This window comes from Lissotriton vulgaris, chromosome 10, assembly GCF_964263255.1.
Source record: "Lissotriton vulgaris chromosome 10, aLisVul1.2, whole genome shotgun sequence".
Lineage (NCBI taxonomy): Eukaryota > Metazoa > Chordata > Amphibia > Caudata > Salamandridae > Lissotriton > Lissotriton vulgaris.
In genome coordinates, this window is record NC_141698.1 from 205421579 (window position 1) to 205438442 (window position 16864).

Consider the following 16864-nt stretch of genomic DNA (forward strand, 5'->3'; position numbering starts at 1 on the left):
ACTAAAGCTGTGAGGCTTCCAATTGTTTTGCTTCAGTTCTTTTAAAGCTGTGTGGTGAGGCATTGCAAGGCTTCCCTCTGTCTCGCCTTGGTTCTGTTCAAGCTAGCAGATGAGCAGCAAGGCTTTGCAGGTCTTCGCATCATCTCACGTCGGTTTGCGTTGGTTCTGATGAGGCTGCAAGCTGGTTCTTGGTTCCTTTGGCTAAATAAGTATCCTCTAGCACTGGCCAAGGGTTCAGAGGCTCAGGATTGCACTTAGGGGCTACGACTAAATCTCTCGCAATTCTTGTACATTACAAGACAAGTCCATTTACAACTGGTCAGCTAGGGTGCTCTCTATTTGGCTTTGCAGGTGACTTCTTCAGCTCTTTTGTATCTATTGCTGGTAAGGAAGTCCATTCCTTTCCTTTTAGTGTCAGGTACAATCCTTTCTTTGTGAAGCCTGCCAGTGCAGGTAGTGCAGTCTTTGGAGTGCACTACTTTCTCTGGTGCAATCCAGGGGTCCATCAGGACAGTCCTTCTCTTTTACTTTTCCCATCAGTATTCTGAGGAGCTCATACGGCTCCCCCATATTTATCTCCATTCTAGTCTTGCAAGAGTGGGGGAAACCCCAAACAATACTGGTACAGTTAACTCCCTCTGATATGACCACTTCCTGGGAAGTGTGGCATATTTTTGACCCAGAAAGCTCTGTTCTCCCAAAAATCTAAATGGAGACATTCTCTCCTTGGTGTGTGTGTCTCTGTAACCCAACTCAGAGGTGTGGCTAATAATTGACTGCACTCCCCTTGCAGCCCCTCTCCTAATCTATTTAGGGGGGCTCCCATCTGGCTAATGATCAAGGAAATGGGGGTGGTCTGGGTCCTGTGATATTTGTTTTCTGCAGAGGTTCCTGCGTTTGAAGTCCACCTTATCTACCCAGTTGCCTTCCTCTCCCTGGCTTCTCCAGAAAGCGTACGTCCTCCACCAAATGGCTGCATTGTTGGAGCCCCAGGCCTTTTCACATCTACTGAGGAAGCAGCTTGGCTCAGGCTATGAAAGGATGACCAATCAGATGAGGCTGCTACAGGGCTACTTTGGTAACTTCAGGATTGTAAGTTCTAAAACTGCTTTTTTATAATAGTTTTACTAAAATTAAATCCAACTTTTGCAAATTGTTGGATTTATTGTAACCGTTATTTGGATGCTCTGAATGACATGTCTAGCTAGCGCCCATCAAAAGTTAGGGTCCAATTAGGATGGCGGGTGGATTGCCCCTGCCAGGCTGGCGGTAGCTACCACCAGCCTGGCGGGGGCAATCCGCCTGCCATCTGCACCTGAATTCCCCCCCGCCATATTAGGATGGCCGGGGGGACCTGGCGGAAAATGTTTAATATGGTGGCGGTGTCTAATAGACACCGCCACCGATATTAGAATGGGCTTCTTTAGATGCCTTTCCGCGGCGGCGATGCCACCACGGAAAGGCATGCGGTCTTCACTCTGGGGGCCCCTGCGGGCTCCCAGAGTGAACATGAGGTGGGGATGCACACGGGGGGTACCTGTGGTACCCCCTGCATTTGCATAAACAAAGCGACAGGCACCGCGTGGTGCCTGACGCTTTGTCTAGGCAAATGCATTAATGCATTTTTAGCATTGTGGCGGGCGGTGCTAAACACCACACGCCACAATGATAAAAATGCAGTATGTGCCCGCCACTGTAGCGGGCACATCCTAATACCCCCCACGGGACCCCTGCCCTTATGGCGGGTGGTCCCTTTTTCCGATGGGATGGCGGGCGGACAAAGTCCGCCCGTCATCCTAATAGGGGCCTTAGAATTTATTACGTTTAATAAAACATTCCCATGTCAGCCATGGGACGAGCAGCACTACAAAAGGGAAACATGACTTGGGTTGCTGAAATATCGACTTGCAAAAATATTGTGACAAAAATATCATGGGTCAAGAATATCGACAGACAAAATATCGTGGTCAAGAATATCGATTTTAGGTAAGTAATAAAGATGTGAAAAATATTTGAGTGTTTGATATTGTTTGCAAAAATATAGTTGTTAAAAATATCGATTTTTTAGTAATGGTATGTATTTTAGTATTTATGTTATTAGGTGTGTGATGCATGTATAAGATTTTTTTGTATTTTAATTATATGTGTTAAAATGTCAGTAGAAATTAATTTATTTTAGAATTTTGATTTTTTAGTTCCATAGCGGGTTGTGGGTTTATAGGGGAACATGGTGGGACGTAATTTAATTATAGTAAATGTATTGATTAATTTTTAGTAGTTATTTTTTTTAAAAGTCTATTTGAGTGTTTTTAGTTCTGTAGTGGGTTTTGGATTTATAGGGGAATAGGGTTAGAAGTAATTCGATTATAGTAAATTGATTGAATATATTTTTATTTATTTATTTTTGTTGAATTGAGATGTTATAGTGTTAAATGAGTAAATTATTTTTTATGAATTATTTTAATTAATTAATTGCCAATTAATTATATTAATTGTGTAATTAATTGTATGTGAGTGTTGTGGTGTTTATAGGTGAAAATTGTGGGAATGGTTGGGAGTAATTTATTTTTAATTCATGAATTAATAGTTAATTATATTTGATAAATTATTTGTCAATTAATTATGTTAATTGTATAATTAATTTTAGGTGTGTATTTTGGTGTTTATAGGTAAAAATGGTGGGAAGCGTGGGAATTATTTTCTTTTTTAATTGATTAATTTATAATTAGTTGTTAATTCATTTTAATTAATTAATTGGTAATTAGTGATGGTAATTGTGTAATTATTTTAGGGTTGTGGTTGTGTTCATAAGTGTAAATGTTGGGAAGGTTGGGAAGTAATTTTAATTGATGAATTAATATTTAGTTGTTAATTAAAATTAATTAATTCATATTTTTAAAATGTTGTATCTTTATTTTTAAAATAATTTACATTTTAAAAAATGCTTGTTTTCAGTAAATTTTACCACTCAGTTATCCAAACACTTTCCCTACTTTTGGACTCACTAGAGTGGTAATAGTAATTTTTACCCCTCCACTATCCAACACTTTCCCTACTTTTGCACTCTTTGGAGTTGGAATAGTAATGTTTAGCCCTCCGCTATCCAATACTTTCCCTACTGTTGCACTCACTGGAGTGGGAATAGTAATTTTTACCCCTCTGCTATCCGATATTTTCCCTACTGTTGCACTCACTGTAGTGGGAATAGTAATTTTTACCCCTCCGTTATCCAATACTTTCCCTATTGTTGCACTCACTGGAGTGGAAATAGTAATTTTTACCCCTCCACCATCCAGCACTTTCCCTACTGTAGCAGTCCTTGGAGTTGGAATAGTAATTTTTACCCCTCCAATGTCCAAAATGTTCTCTACCTTGCACTCACCGGAATGGGAATAGTAATTTTTACCCCTTCACCATCCAGCACTTTCCCTACTGTTGCACTCCTTGGAGTGGGAATAGTAATTTTTACCTCTCCTCTATCCAATACTTTTCCTACTGTTGCACTCTTTGGTCTGGGAATAGTAAATCTTACCCCTCTGCTGTCCAATACTTTCCCTACTGTTGCACTTACTGGAGAGGGAATAGTATTTTTTACCCCGCCGCTATCCAATACTTTCCCTATTGTCGCACTCACTGGAGTGGGAATAGTAATTTTCACCCCTCTGCTATCCAATACTTTCCCTACTGTTGCACTCACTGTAGTGGGAATAGTAATTTTTACCCCGCCGATGTCCAAAATGTTCTCTACTGTTGCACTCACTGGAATGGGAATAGTAATTTTTACCCCTTCACCATCCAGCACTTTCCCTACTGTTGCACTCCTTGGAGTGGGAATAGTAATTCTTACCACTCGGCAATCCAATACTTCCCTGCTGTTGCACTTATTGGAGAGGGAATAGTAATTTTTATCCCTCTGCTATCCAATGCTTTCCCAACTGTTGCACTCACTGGAGTGGGAATAGTAATGTTTACCTCTCTGCTATCCATTACTTTCCCTACTGTTGCACTCACTGTAGTGGGAATAGTAATTTTTACCCCTCCACTATCCAATACTTTCATTACTGTTGCACTCACTGGAGTGGGAATAGTAATGTTTAACCCTCTGCTATCCAAAACGTTCCCTACTGTTGCACTCAGTGGAGTGGAAATAGTAATTTTTACCCCTCCGCCATCCAGCACTTTCTCTACTGTAGCACTCCTTGGAGTTGGAATAGTAATTTTTACCCCTCTGTTGTCCAAAATGTTCTCTACTGTTGCACTCACCGGAATGGGAATAGTAATTTTTACCCCTTCACCATCCAGCACTTTCCCTACTGTTGCACTCCTTGGAGTGGGAATAGTAATTTTTACCTCTCCTCTATCCAATACTTTCCCTACTGTTGCACTCTTTCGTCTGGGAATAGTAAATCTTACCCCTCTGCTATCCAATACTTTCCCTACTGTTGCACTTACTGAAGAGGGAATAGTAATTTTTACCCCTCCGCTATCCAATACTTTCACTATTGTCGCACTCACTGGAGTGGAAATAGTAATTTTTACCCCTATGGTATTCAACACTTTCCCCACTGTTGCACTCACTGGAGTGGGAATAGTAATTTTTACTCCTACGCTATCCAATACTTTCCCTGCTGTTGCACTCACTGGAGTGGGTATAGTAATTTTTACCCCTCCACCATCCAGCACTTTCCCTACTGTTGCACTTACTGGAGTGGGAATAGTAATTTACATCTCTCTGCTATCCAATACTTTCCCTACTGTTGCACTCTTTGGAATGGGAATGGTAATTTTTACCCCTTCGCTATCCAAAACCTTCCCTTATTGTTGCACTCACTAGAGTGGAAATTGTAATTTTTACCCCTACTGTATCCAACACTTTCCTTACTGTTGCACTCAATGGAGTGGGAATAGTAATTTGTACTCTTGCTCTATCCAACACTTTCTCTACTGTTGCATTAATTGGAGTTGGAATAGTATAAATAATGATTCCGCTATCCAACTTTTTCCCTACTCTTGTGTTCATAGTATTGTGAAATTTATTTTTTATTATTTTTTATAGTAAAATGTTTGAATTAATTATAAAATAAATATTTTTTAATTTTAAGTAATTTATATATGTATATATTTAATTTTTATATAAATTATAATACAAATTTCATAACGATAGTTGACAATAAACAAGTGGCGGATTTGCTACACACGATCAGCACATCATAAATTGTCTCCCCTGGTATATTTATATTTCATATCAATTATTTCCCTTTATTTGAGTGCAAGTCTGATGTGGTGCTCATCCACCTTTAGCACAAATCTATGATCACCTGCCCACCCTAGGTATGGCAGAATGTCATATACATCTCACAAAAATCATCAGTGCACATCTCATTGAGTCACTATTATCCAGTGGGCAGTCAGCTTAATTGATCCAAAGTCTCTTGTTTTCGTACAACCAATGTTCTCTCAATCCAAAATGGAATGCACAATATCCAATAGTACACAATATTATTTTATTAGTTCTTTTTCTTGTCACGGGCGACGCGCGTTTCGCCCTTTGTGGGCTTTTTCAAGGCGGAAAATTTGTCAATTGAGCAGCATATGTTATAAAAATAGTATTTCATAAAAACAGGTTGGCATTGATCCTGCAAAAGGAAAAGGTCGCCTCCTTCCGCGTTTCCTGGGAAACGCAGAAGGAGGCGACCTTTTCCGGTTGTGAAATACGCGCTATGGCGATGGAACTTATCAAGGCTCCAACTATCATGATTACCCAGTGACAGATCACATGTGGATGTACTAGAAAATAAGGAATAACCACAACTTTATTCATACATGTGAAGGTGAAAAGGCTTGCAGGATCAATGCCAACCTGTTTTTATGAAATACTATTTTTAGAACATATGCTGCTCAATTGACAAATTTTCCGCCTTGAAAAAGCCTGCGAAGGGCAAAACTCGCGTCGGCTGTGACAAGAAAAAGAACTTATAAAAGAATATTGTGTACTATTGGATATTATGCATTTTCCATTTTGGATTGAGAGAACATTGGTTGTACGACAACAAGAGACTTTGGATCAACGAGGCTGACTGCCCACTGGATAATAGTGACTCAATGAGATGTGCACTGATGTTTTTGTGATACATAACAATAGTTATAAAATTGTTTTTAAGTAAATATATGTATAAGTATAAAATATTATATTTGTGCAATTATATTTTTTAATTAAGTTTATGTATTTATATTTAGTTAAAATATATATTACATTTAATTTATTTTGATAAAGATAATATTAATAATTTATGTATTCAATATATTTCACTTTATGCTATACATTTTTAAATCGATAATTTGTACATCTATATTTTTTACTTTGATATTTTCGATTCAATATTTTTGTACTTACCTGTTTAAGTGTAGGGAGTCAATATTTTTGCATTCTATATTTTTTTCGATATTTTTGCTATTGATAGTTTTCACATCGATATTTTGTCAGTGATCCGTAAACCATATTACATATTGTCCTAGCTTTTTATAGCAATCCACCCCTCTATTGGCGCAACTAAGGAAGACCTTAGGGGTGACATATAAATTATAAAAAGGTAGTTTGAGACTTTGAAAGTACTTCTAAAACTCGAATTTTGGCATAGTTTTATTTTAAACTGGTGTTAAAATGACACCAGACAGCAGAGAAGTGCACCCCTAGGTGCATTAAGTCTACTGGGGTCTATAAACCTATAAGAATTACCATATACTAGGGATGTACAGGTAGATTGTCTTTGCCAATTAAAATTATACCAATTACCATTTACCTTTGGAGGACTGATCACTGGCCCTGAGCCCGATTAGCAGATCCAGAGTCAGTAACCACCAGTAACCACCAGCATCAGTCAAAAAATGGGGTTGCTCATTGAAAAAGGATGACTTTCCTACACATTTCATTTGCACAAATCAAAATAATGGAACTTCTGCTCACTGAAGACTGATATTAGGCAAGACTGCTATACACATAACTAATTGTATATATATCTTTAAATGAAAAATATTAACTTAGGGGAGACTGTTTCAGTTCAGAGGGGACTCCAAACCCCAGCATTTCTTACAGCCCGAGTGCCACCAACGCGATGCATTGCCTGCGCACGGAGGTGCACATTAGGGGCCTGGGCCTCCCGCAGTGCAGGACACGCTCAGGAGTGCCCATCTGCACCCGTCTGTTGCCGATTGTGGCTGGGCTGGCCCTACCCTCTTGGTTCCATGCTAGCCGGACGGCATTGGGACAGCAGCTGGCAGCAACGGCTGGAGCGGCTTTGAATTTTTGTCATCGGCAAGGAGCTGGAGGGGCAATGGAGTGGCTTGTGGTTACTGCTGACCGCAGGATAGTTACTGCAGATCCAGCTTGTGTGAGTACTTTTTTCCATCCCTCTGGTTTGTCACAATTACTTTGACCCATGCCTGGGAGTTTGGTTAAAAAGTTAAGAGTACCATAGGGAACAAGAAAGCGCACCTTTATGTTCCCCATAGGACTCAAAAAGGAAACCATTGACTCATTTTTGGTAAAAGCGGTGGGGGCAATTAGTAAAGAAGTAGACAAGGCAGCGAGGTGCCTATCTCTGGAAAAGGCAGGGGCAGCATCATCGCTCCTGAGGAAGTTCTCGGGCCGGGTGCATGAAAAGCCTTTAGACAGAGCCCTGGGGGGAAACATCACTTACAACGCAACTTTTACAACGACATACCATTACAACGGAACTTTTACAACGCAAAAACTTTTACAACGCATGTATTTACAACGCAGTTTTTTACAACGCAGGTACCTTTACAACGCATACCATTACAACGTAAGTATTGGTAAGTATATAATTATATTTTAAATGTTATATGTTTGGGGTAAAGGGGTATTTTTAGGGTTCAGGGTCAGTTACTAGTTTTTGGGTAAAGGGGTATTTTTGGGGTTCAGGGTCAGTTTTTAGTTTTTGGGTAAAGGGGTATTTTTGGGGTTCAGGGTCAGTTTTTAGTTTTTGGGTAAAGGGGTATTTTTGGGGTTCAGGGTCAGTTTTTAGTTTTTGGGTAAAGGGGTATTTTTGGGGTTCAGGGTCAGTTTTTAGTTTTTGGGTAAAGGGGTATTTTTGGGGTTCAGGGTCAGTTTTTAGTTTTTGGGTAAATGGGTATTTTTAGGGTTCAGGGTCAGTTTTCAGTTTTTGGGTAAAGGGGTATTTTTGGGGTTCAGGGTCAGTTTTTAGTTTTTGGGTAAAGGGGTATTTTTGGGGTTCAGGGTTAGTTTTTGGTTTTTGGGTAAAGGGGTATTTTTGGGGTTCAGGGTCAGTTTTTAGTTTTTGGGTAAAGGGGTATTTTTGGGGTTCAGGGTCAGTTTTTAGTTTTTGGGTAAAGGGGTATTTTTGGGGTTCAGGGTCAGTTTTGGGATTTTGGGTAAAGGGGTATTTTTGGGGTTGAGGGTCAGTTTTGAGTTTTTGGGGTACAGGGGTACAGGGTAAAAATAAATTAAAATTAATTTTAAATTAAATTAATTAAATGAACATGGTCCGGAAGAAGAGGATCTAGGGGTCCCTAGCCCTGGCACTAGCCTAATTAACAATGCTGCTGGTCAGATCACACGGAATAGGGCTATCAGGACCCCTACCCATGGTGCAGATCTAAGTGGCCCCCCGCTCCTAAGAAACAACAAAAAGTAAATAAGAAAATAATCCTGGTAAATAAAGGGGAAGGCACTGCAGGCTTGGACATTAAGGACGCCAAGGTATTTGAAGAATTTTGGGGGCCTTTGAAACAAAAACTTGTGGAAACAGGGACTGGTCTATTAAATAACTTTTGTAATGAAATGTCAAAAGTTTTTGATGACACTAGATTCACACTTGGTAAAATTGATAAAGTATTGTCTCCCCTAAGACAGGTCACGCAGAGCACAGTTTCCCATCAAATGGATGCTCAACCAGCAACACCCCGTAGTGGCACACAAAGAGTCCCAGATCCCTCAAGTAATCCCTGGCATAACAGGGTTTGTGACACAGGCTTTGAATCAGGGGATAAGTCTACCCGGACTGCTGGTAACCCATAATAGTGGGCCGAACGAAAGAGGCCACCAGCCACAACATCGGCCAGCCAGGAGGGTTAGTGTGTTTGCCCCTAATACCCCAGACCTACCAGTCATAGATCTTCCACCAGCAAGCTGCCCTTATTTTGTGTCCTAGCAGGGATACCTGAATTAAATAGCGTAAAGTACGAGTCCACCGACCAGTAAAGTAACACACTGGTTATTCAAATATGCGAGATTTAATATGGCTGAGCACAGGCACTTTCTGATGGCCAGGAGGGTGCGTGGATTGGCAGGACCCAGAAAATAATCACAGTAATCAGCATGATTGTCACGCTTAGTCATCCAGAACTGGCCCACAATATACTGTCTCAATCCCTGCATCCATTTTCGGTAGAGTCAGGGATTGAACCATTACCTTTGGTTTTTTTTATAGTCCACCTCTTAGTTCTATACAACCCCAACGCTTTTGTTGAGCATGAAGTGTGTTCCACCCTAGGAAGGGGACTTTCGACATTACGCAATGCATTCGCCCCCTTGAGGGATCTAAATGATATAGACTATGGGGAGGGAATGTGCAGAGTCACTGACAATCGGGTTGAATTCCCGGGTGAACAAAGTGTGACGGAGGAGACCAATTCCGGGGAAATAATAGGAAGCTCTTCCGAGCTAAGGGACAAAAGTCAGCTGGGACTATTTAATATGCAGAGATGGCCACCACCACCCACTCCTTCAACCAGGGTTGGCGCAGTGTGGGTGACCTAAAAAATAGTCTTGTAGAATGTGGCAGGCTTTGCCAGAAAGTTTTTGGATGAGCAGTGGCTCCAACACAGCAGATATTTTCATATAATATTGTGGTAATATTTAGAATTGTATGATGCAGTCATGATGAAGTGGAATTGCATCACAGTGAATGTTCTAATGTAAACCAGTATTTGGTGGGATTGCTGACTGTTGCTGCATATATCTTGTGCTCCATTAAAGATACTTCAGAAATGTATTTAAAGTATTTGGAACAATGCTAATTTGATTTAGCGCTATTGAAGGAAAAAATCTCATATTGAAGAAAAATCTCATTCGGTAACTGGAGTTTCTCCTTTTATGGCGTTGAAAGGAAGAGAATCGGGTACTAAGGAGTCTCCAATGAAATTTAAAGGGAAAAAATCAAGTTTGGGTTGATAGAGAAAGGATGAGATCGAGAGTGGTAGATTGTCAGTGGCGTAATAAGATGGAATTTGATAGTAGGAAAAGTGCTAAGGAATTGGTGTTTGTGGAAGGTGATTGGGTTGTTGTAATAACATTTGGATTTGTGAAGAAGGGAGAAAGTAAGTTTTCTCAACCGCATAAAGTAGTTTCTGTCAAGGGTTCTGTGGCTGAACTAGATGATGGCAGAAAGTGGAGTTTTGGTAGTTTGTGCAAAGTATCTCATTTGTGATGTTATGTTTTTTTAACATATATACATTTGTATTCCTTTTCACAGAGTTAATGTCTTCTCTAATGTGTTCTTATTTTTTTCCTTTTAGATTCCATAGGGGGGAAGATATGTGGTAATGTTTAGAATTGTATGATGCAGTCATGATGCAGTGGAATTGCATCACATTGAATGTTCTAATGTAAACCAGTATTTGGTGGGATTGCTGATGCTTGCTGCATATATCTTGTGCTCCATTAAAGATACTTCAGAAATGTATTTAAAGTATTTGCGTGGATTACTACATAAATGCATTCAGGAAATGTGGGAGCCAGTTAATAACTTTTTATAGACAGTTATAAAACTTTTCTCTCCCTAGCAATAAGGTTGAGTGCAGAGAGAGCAAGGGGGGGGGGGTGGTTTAGTTGTGTTTATAGACCACAGGGTACATGGTAGGTGGAAGGCCCTATGTGGGACTCTGATGTCGCTCAAGGGCTAATTAATTTTTAGAATGCCAGATCACACTCACTGGAATCGGCCAATCTGGAGGAATTAGGTAGACGGCAGGAGCATATCCAGGGGGAAAACCTGTGGCAGTCTCGGTCTCAATTAATTCTAGTGGAAGAATTCAACTGCAATCAGTGTTCCATTTTAATAGCGACTCATCAAGACTGGTCGACTTGTACATTAAGTGAGGGACCTCATATGGACCATACTCGGGAAGGGCGGAATTTGAGTCCCCTCCTAAACCCCTTTGGCCTAACCCATACTCTTGACCTGATCGCTACACACCCTTCATTTTTGTGTCTCTTACATTGACGAGGTTCATATCATTTATTAATATTAACCATAGTATATTTAATGACCATAATCTTGTGACCATGGCACTTGCTGCCCTTTGGAATCAGCCTGTACCCCATGGGATAACTGGGGGCACGATCTCTGTAACTGACCAAGGTAGGCGTTACGTTGGGTACAGCTCGAAAGTGTTGCTTTTAATAATTTGCTTTTTAGTATAGGTAAAGAGGAGACCTTAAATTCTTAGACCCACAAATGCAAGGGAAAGAAATTGTTTAGGCGTTTATTGCTATTACACATTTAGTTTACGGTTTATTAACAGCATCGGCAAGCTCCCGTAGCATGGATGTCCCAAGATAGTTTGAGGGGCAGTGCTCGCGAGTCGCGGGCCCTTAAAGATCTTAAGATGGCCCTTAACCACACACTGAGAGATAGGAATCGGGTGGCGGCCTGCCTTAAAATATACAAGCAAGCTGTCAAGGGTTGGAAGCGCCAACTGCAAAAGAAAGCCTGGGAAGACCTATGAGCGGCATCTGAACGAAAGGACTTGTTTTTTGAGGGTCATTAAAACCCATGTTTTAAAGACTCAATCAAACCATTGCTAAGCCATAATATTTTACCAGAGCAATGGCAGGCTCAGTTTGAGGGAGTGTATAATCATTCCTACAGAGAGGTGCAATTACAGGAACTTAACCCTGGTCTTAAGGCACCAGGACTGGATGGGATCCCACCAGACCTTTTAGAATGCCAAACAGAGATATGGGCCCTTCTCCTCCTTGTGAGTGTTTTAAATGCAGCAGTAGTGTTAGCAATGTCAGCATTATAGTCCACCGCCACAATTGTATCAATTTTTAAGAAGGGAGATAGGGACAGCCCACATTGTTATTGCCCCATATCCCTTATAGACATGAAAGTGAAGGTTCCGAGTCGGGTACTACTCAACAGGTTATCTGAATGGGCAGAGGCCAACCAAATAATATTGGATGTACAATATGGGTTCCAAGCCAGTAAAACCACTACAGATCAATGCCTCAACATATACATTATAATTGAAAAATACACAATTGCTAAACTGGGGGCATTGCAGCTAGCTTTTATGGAGCTCACTGCGGCCTTTGATTTAGGGAACCGCTGCAAACTTTGACAACTCTTTGGAGAGCTCGGGTGGATCCAGCAATAGCTAATACCCTATCGGCGCCCTACATTTTAACACTACCACAGAATTATATACACACAGGAGGGGGAAAACTACAGATCATTTTAACTGCTCTAGTGGGGTCAGATAGGGTTGTGTATTAGCGCAGTCTTTGGTCACACTATACAATAATGGTCTCGACTCTGGCCTGACGGCCTTACAGGCTGATATCCCGAGGAGAGGCATAAGACCAGTCTCCGTTTTGTTATTTTCGAATGCTGCGGTACTCATTGCACATACTCAGAAGGGCATGCAGCTTTTATTAGATGTGTTTCTGACTTTTATGGATATGATGGATTTGTCACCTAATCTAACTAAATTCTATATAATGGAAATTGGAAAGTAGAGCATGAATCCCAATACATACATAGTAGGCACACATAGTCTAGGTAAAGAACCGGTCTTTTCATAGCTGGGGATTTTATTTGATGAGAAATTGAGTTTGAAACACGTATTAGAGGAGAAGTGTCTTTGAATTATATGTTCTATCGGAGCAAATGCAAACTGAGCTCATAGACTATGCAACTGGTCACCAGGGACAATTTTAAAGTTATACAACTCTTTCTGCACATCTAAAGTTTTATAGGGTAGTGAGGTATGGGGCTATAAGGTAGGTAATAAATTACAAACTGAAGCAAATAAATATTTCAGGTGGATGCTGAAAGTTCCTCATAGTTCCCCTGCGTACTTAGTACATGAGGAATTGGTTCCAAGTATATCTCTGATATGGTGGTTGTTAAACCCGTCATGTGTTCGGTGAAGATCTGGTCCAACGAGGAGGCAGGGTGTAACAGGCTGGTAATCCAGGACTCCCTCTCCCTTGATTATGCAGTAAAAATCCTGTGGTTAAAATATGTAAAGGACACTTTCACCGCACTAGGACATGAAGATCGGTTTACTAATCATGACAAGGTGGATTCTCAGGACAAAGCGCTTATCAAAGACATGTTTTTTAAATATATCATGGCACACTGTGAGGACAGGGAGCTCAGGAAACCCACGGTCAGAGAACAAGTTTTAGTAAAGCCTGTGCAGAGTATGGAGCCCTATTTAATCCTTATAAGAAGTTCACATCGCAGATTCTTAATTATACATTTAAATTAAACTTATTTTGTCACTTACTGGCTTCACCGCCGGCTTCCCGGTACATGCAGAACATAGCGGGCCCTGTGGCTGCAACAATAGGTCTCCACAGGACACCTTACATTTGTCCTCCTTTGTCCATATTACTCAAATCCTAGATGAGTGTTCGTAAAGGGTCTTTTAATAAAGCTTAGATTTAGGCAGGTGCGTGTTGCCTTAATGTTTTTACAACTTTCATCTGCTGTTTTTTCACTTTTTTGTGTTTCTAACTTTTTAGGATCTGCTTTAAAGATAAGAACCACTAGAGTTGACTGATGGTCACAAGAGTATTTGCTAATTTTGCACTGTGTGAGGCTGCTATAAAATTCATGAAATGTGGGTCAAAGAGGATTAATACCAGCCAATATTAACCCTGAGACACTTAATTGTCTTTAATTAAGCTCCCAACGTTCCAGTGTTCGAATAAGTAATATAACCACGGATCCCACATGCAAAGTTGACACTTGTGTGCATGGGCAAAGAGATGCCTACATTGGCAGTTTTTGTATGACAGGTATAGAGAATCAAAGTCTATATTCATCCATTGGTGTCTTACTTATGCTTCAAACTGTGCAAAGTAGTTTGCTTCATCAGGGGTATGACGCACCATGTAAATACAATCGGAAATCAATACAAAGTATACTTTTGGTATGATGCTTTTGGTGGTAGTCAGCCGAACACAAGTGCAGTATGTCGTCTATTCAAACAAGTCATTGACAGAGTTTCATAACATAACCAGTTTTCCCAGTACAAGCCATTAACAAGTCGTTCGTTACTATGCAAATTCGACAATAGACGCTAAAAGTCGTAGTACTCTGTTAAAGTGTTTATTTTATAAACACTGGTGGCATTCCAAAACATTGTACGACAAACGATGATTTATTTAAAAAATGCAAAGTCATAAAGTTATAGCTCTGATAAAGAAAAAAAGCATATTTTATAGTATACGGTGCGGGAAATATGCAATCTTCTTCGCCTCCATCAAGCAATAAAACGTTAAGCCATTTCCATTTAACAATGTACACATATACTCAGTCTATGTATTCACCTACTGCTGCGGCCATTAAACGATGAGAGGCAGCAGCCACAAATCATATATTTATATATTTTTGCACTTTTAAATAGTGTAAACTCGGCTCAAGGACATTGGAGCGCTTTACATGAGCAACAGATTACATTTCACGAGGTAAAGTTTTTTTTAGATACAGGGAGATTTGGTGATTTGCCCAGAATAACAGGTGTTGAGGCGCTGCCGGGATTCGAACTAGGGCCGGATTTAGAAATGAAAGCAGCCCTGGAAAAAATGCTCAGTCAATTTCTGCTCTCTTGGACTCTTTGTGCAATCTACTTCTTTCTATCCATCGTTATCTCTCTCTCCTTCTGCCCCCTCCCTCCTATCTCTTTCTCTCGCTCGAAGCCTCCTAGTGGCTGCTGCTTCTATTAGCCACTGGGGAGTCCGGGCAACGTGCAGAGGCTTTTGAAGTCAGCCCCAAAGGCTCCAGCCCACAGGGAAAACACCCGGAGAAATAAAAGGCCTGTCCAACACCGTTGGAACCTGAATCCCCTACTTCCAAATACAGCTGTACATCCCGTTAGGTCTATCTCATCCGGTATACAACCTTTACAATGAAACTTTTACTACGCACTACCATTACAACGCAGTCATTACAACGCAAACCATTACAACGCATTGCGCTGGGTGGCGCTCTAGGATAGGGAATAAGTTTAATTTACTATCCAACACCTTCCCTAGTGTCCACGGGGACTGGAGTTGGAATAGTAAATTAAACTATTCACTATCCAGCACCCCAAAGCGCTATGCGTTGTAAAGGCATGCGTTGTAAAAACCGCGTTGTAAAGGTATGCGTGGTAAAAGTATGCGTTGTATCGTCATACATCCCATCTCATCCTATCAGTGCACATGTACCTAGTGCTTGACATATATATATATATGTATACACAGAGAGAGAGAGAGAGAGAGAGAGAGAGAGAGGTTTTAATCAGCCCTTCACCTTTCTGCCAACTTGTATTAAATATAAATATGATTAATTTCATAACGTATATATCACAAAGCACGGTTGCGGTGCCACATCTACCAATGAATGAAAGAAAGACCGAAGACACATTACTTTAATCTTTAACAATGATATTGTGGTGCAGCGACATCGTGAAAAATGCACAAACCTACCATTCATGCACAGTTTCTTCATTTCACTACTTAACAGGTGACAAGCTAACTTTCTCCTGTGGTCCAAATACAATACATATACAAATACATATACAATGAAGTGTGCAAACTATCTATACTCTCAGTGATTGTGTTACTGATGTTTGTATGTCTATCAATTATAAAAAGACAGAATAGAAATATATGGATGTTCTTGCATTTAAAAGGTTAAAATGGCACGACTTGATTATTAATTGGGAGCAATGTTATGTGAATATCTGTGCCATGCAGAATGGACAGACTGCCCTTACACAAAGGCACAGAAGAAAAGGCAGGTTCTGCTTTTCAATCTCTGTTAGTCAAAGAATTAAAAAAACGTGCCTTCCAGTATTTAGACTTAACAACTAAGGAACAATACTTATAAGTTAGGAACATGATGATTTAATGACTTAATGTGTAGCCTGGATCAATCTATTGATAGGTATGTGCAGTAAAATATTTACTTTTTTTGCACTAAGGAATACTTCCAGGGGTTGATTTCCTCTGACAAAATATGTTATGCCAAAACAATTTTAGCTCTGAGAAAGTTTACTATAGAGTTATAGAAAATCCTAAAATGCCCTAAAATGTCATCAAGACCTGTAATCTACGGTCTGATGCAGCTAAATAGTTGTCACAAAAGACCGGGCCCAGGTTTACTAAGGGCTTGCGTCATGAAATGCGACTTACTATGCACACAGAGCCACCGTGTGTGGCACTGGGTGGCATAGTAAATCTTGAGTAACGCACGGCAGCGCAGGTCACTGGCTTGCTTTACTCTGCACCAGGAAGGCGTTCAATAGATGGAGCGTGGGTGTTCCCAAACATCTATCTGCGCATTTTGGCACATTCCCAGGTTTACTAACTCTATTAAACCTGGAAATGGGTCAGTCAACATGCTACGCCTTCCTAGAGGAAGTATAAGGAGGAGAAATATGCTAATTTCTCCTAATGTGTCCCCCTTTCTAAGTGTGCTGCACACATAGAAAGAGGAAAAAGCCTAAGAGGATTGAAGGAAGGTCCCCTTTCCTGCAGTATAACAATCCTGACTGCAAGGCGGGTACACTTGCACCAGGACACAAGGATGCCTGCTTTGGT

The 16864-nt window shown here is 40.4% G+C and overlaps 1 protein-coding gene across 2 annotated transcripts in view; it reads right to left on the minus strand.

Annotated features, from left to right (window-relative positions):
• CRHR2 (corticotropin releasing hormone receptor 2) overlaps window positions 1-16864 on the minus strand; it is a 1750647-nt gene that overhangs the window by 181664 nt on the left and 1552119 nt on the right. The gene's annotated exons all lie outside the window — the stretch shown is intronic.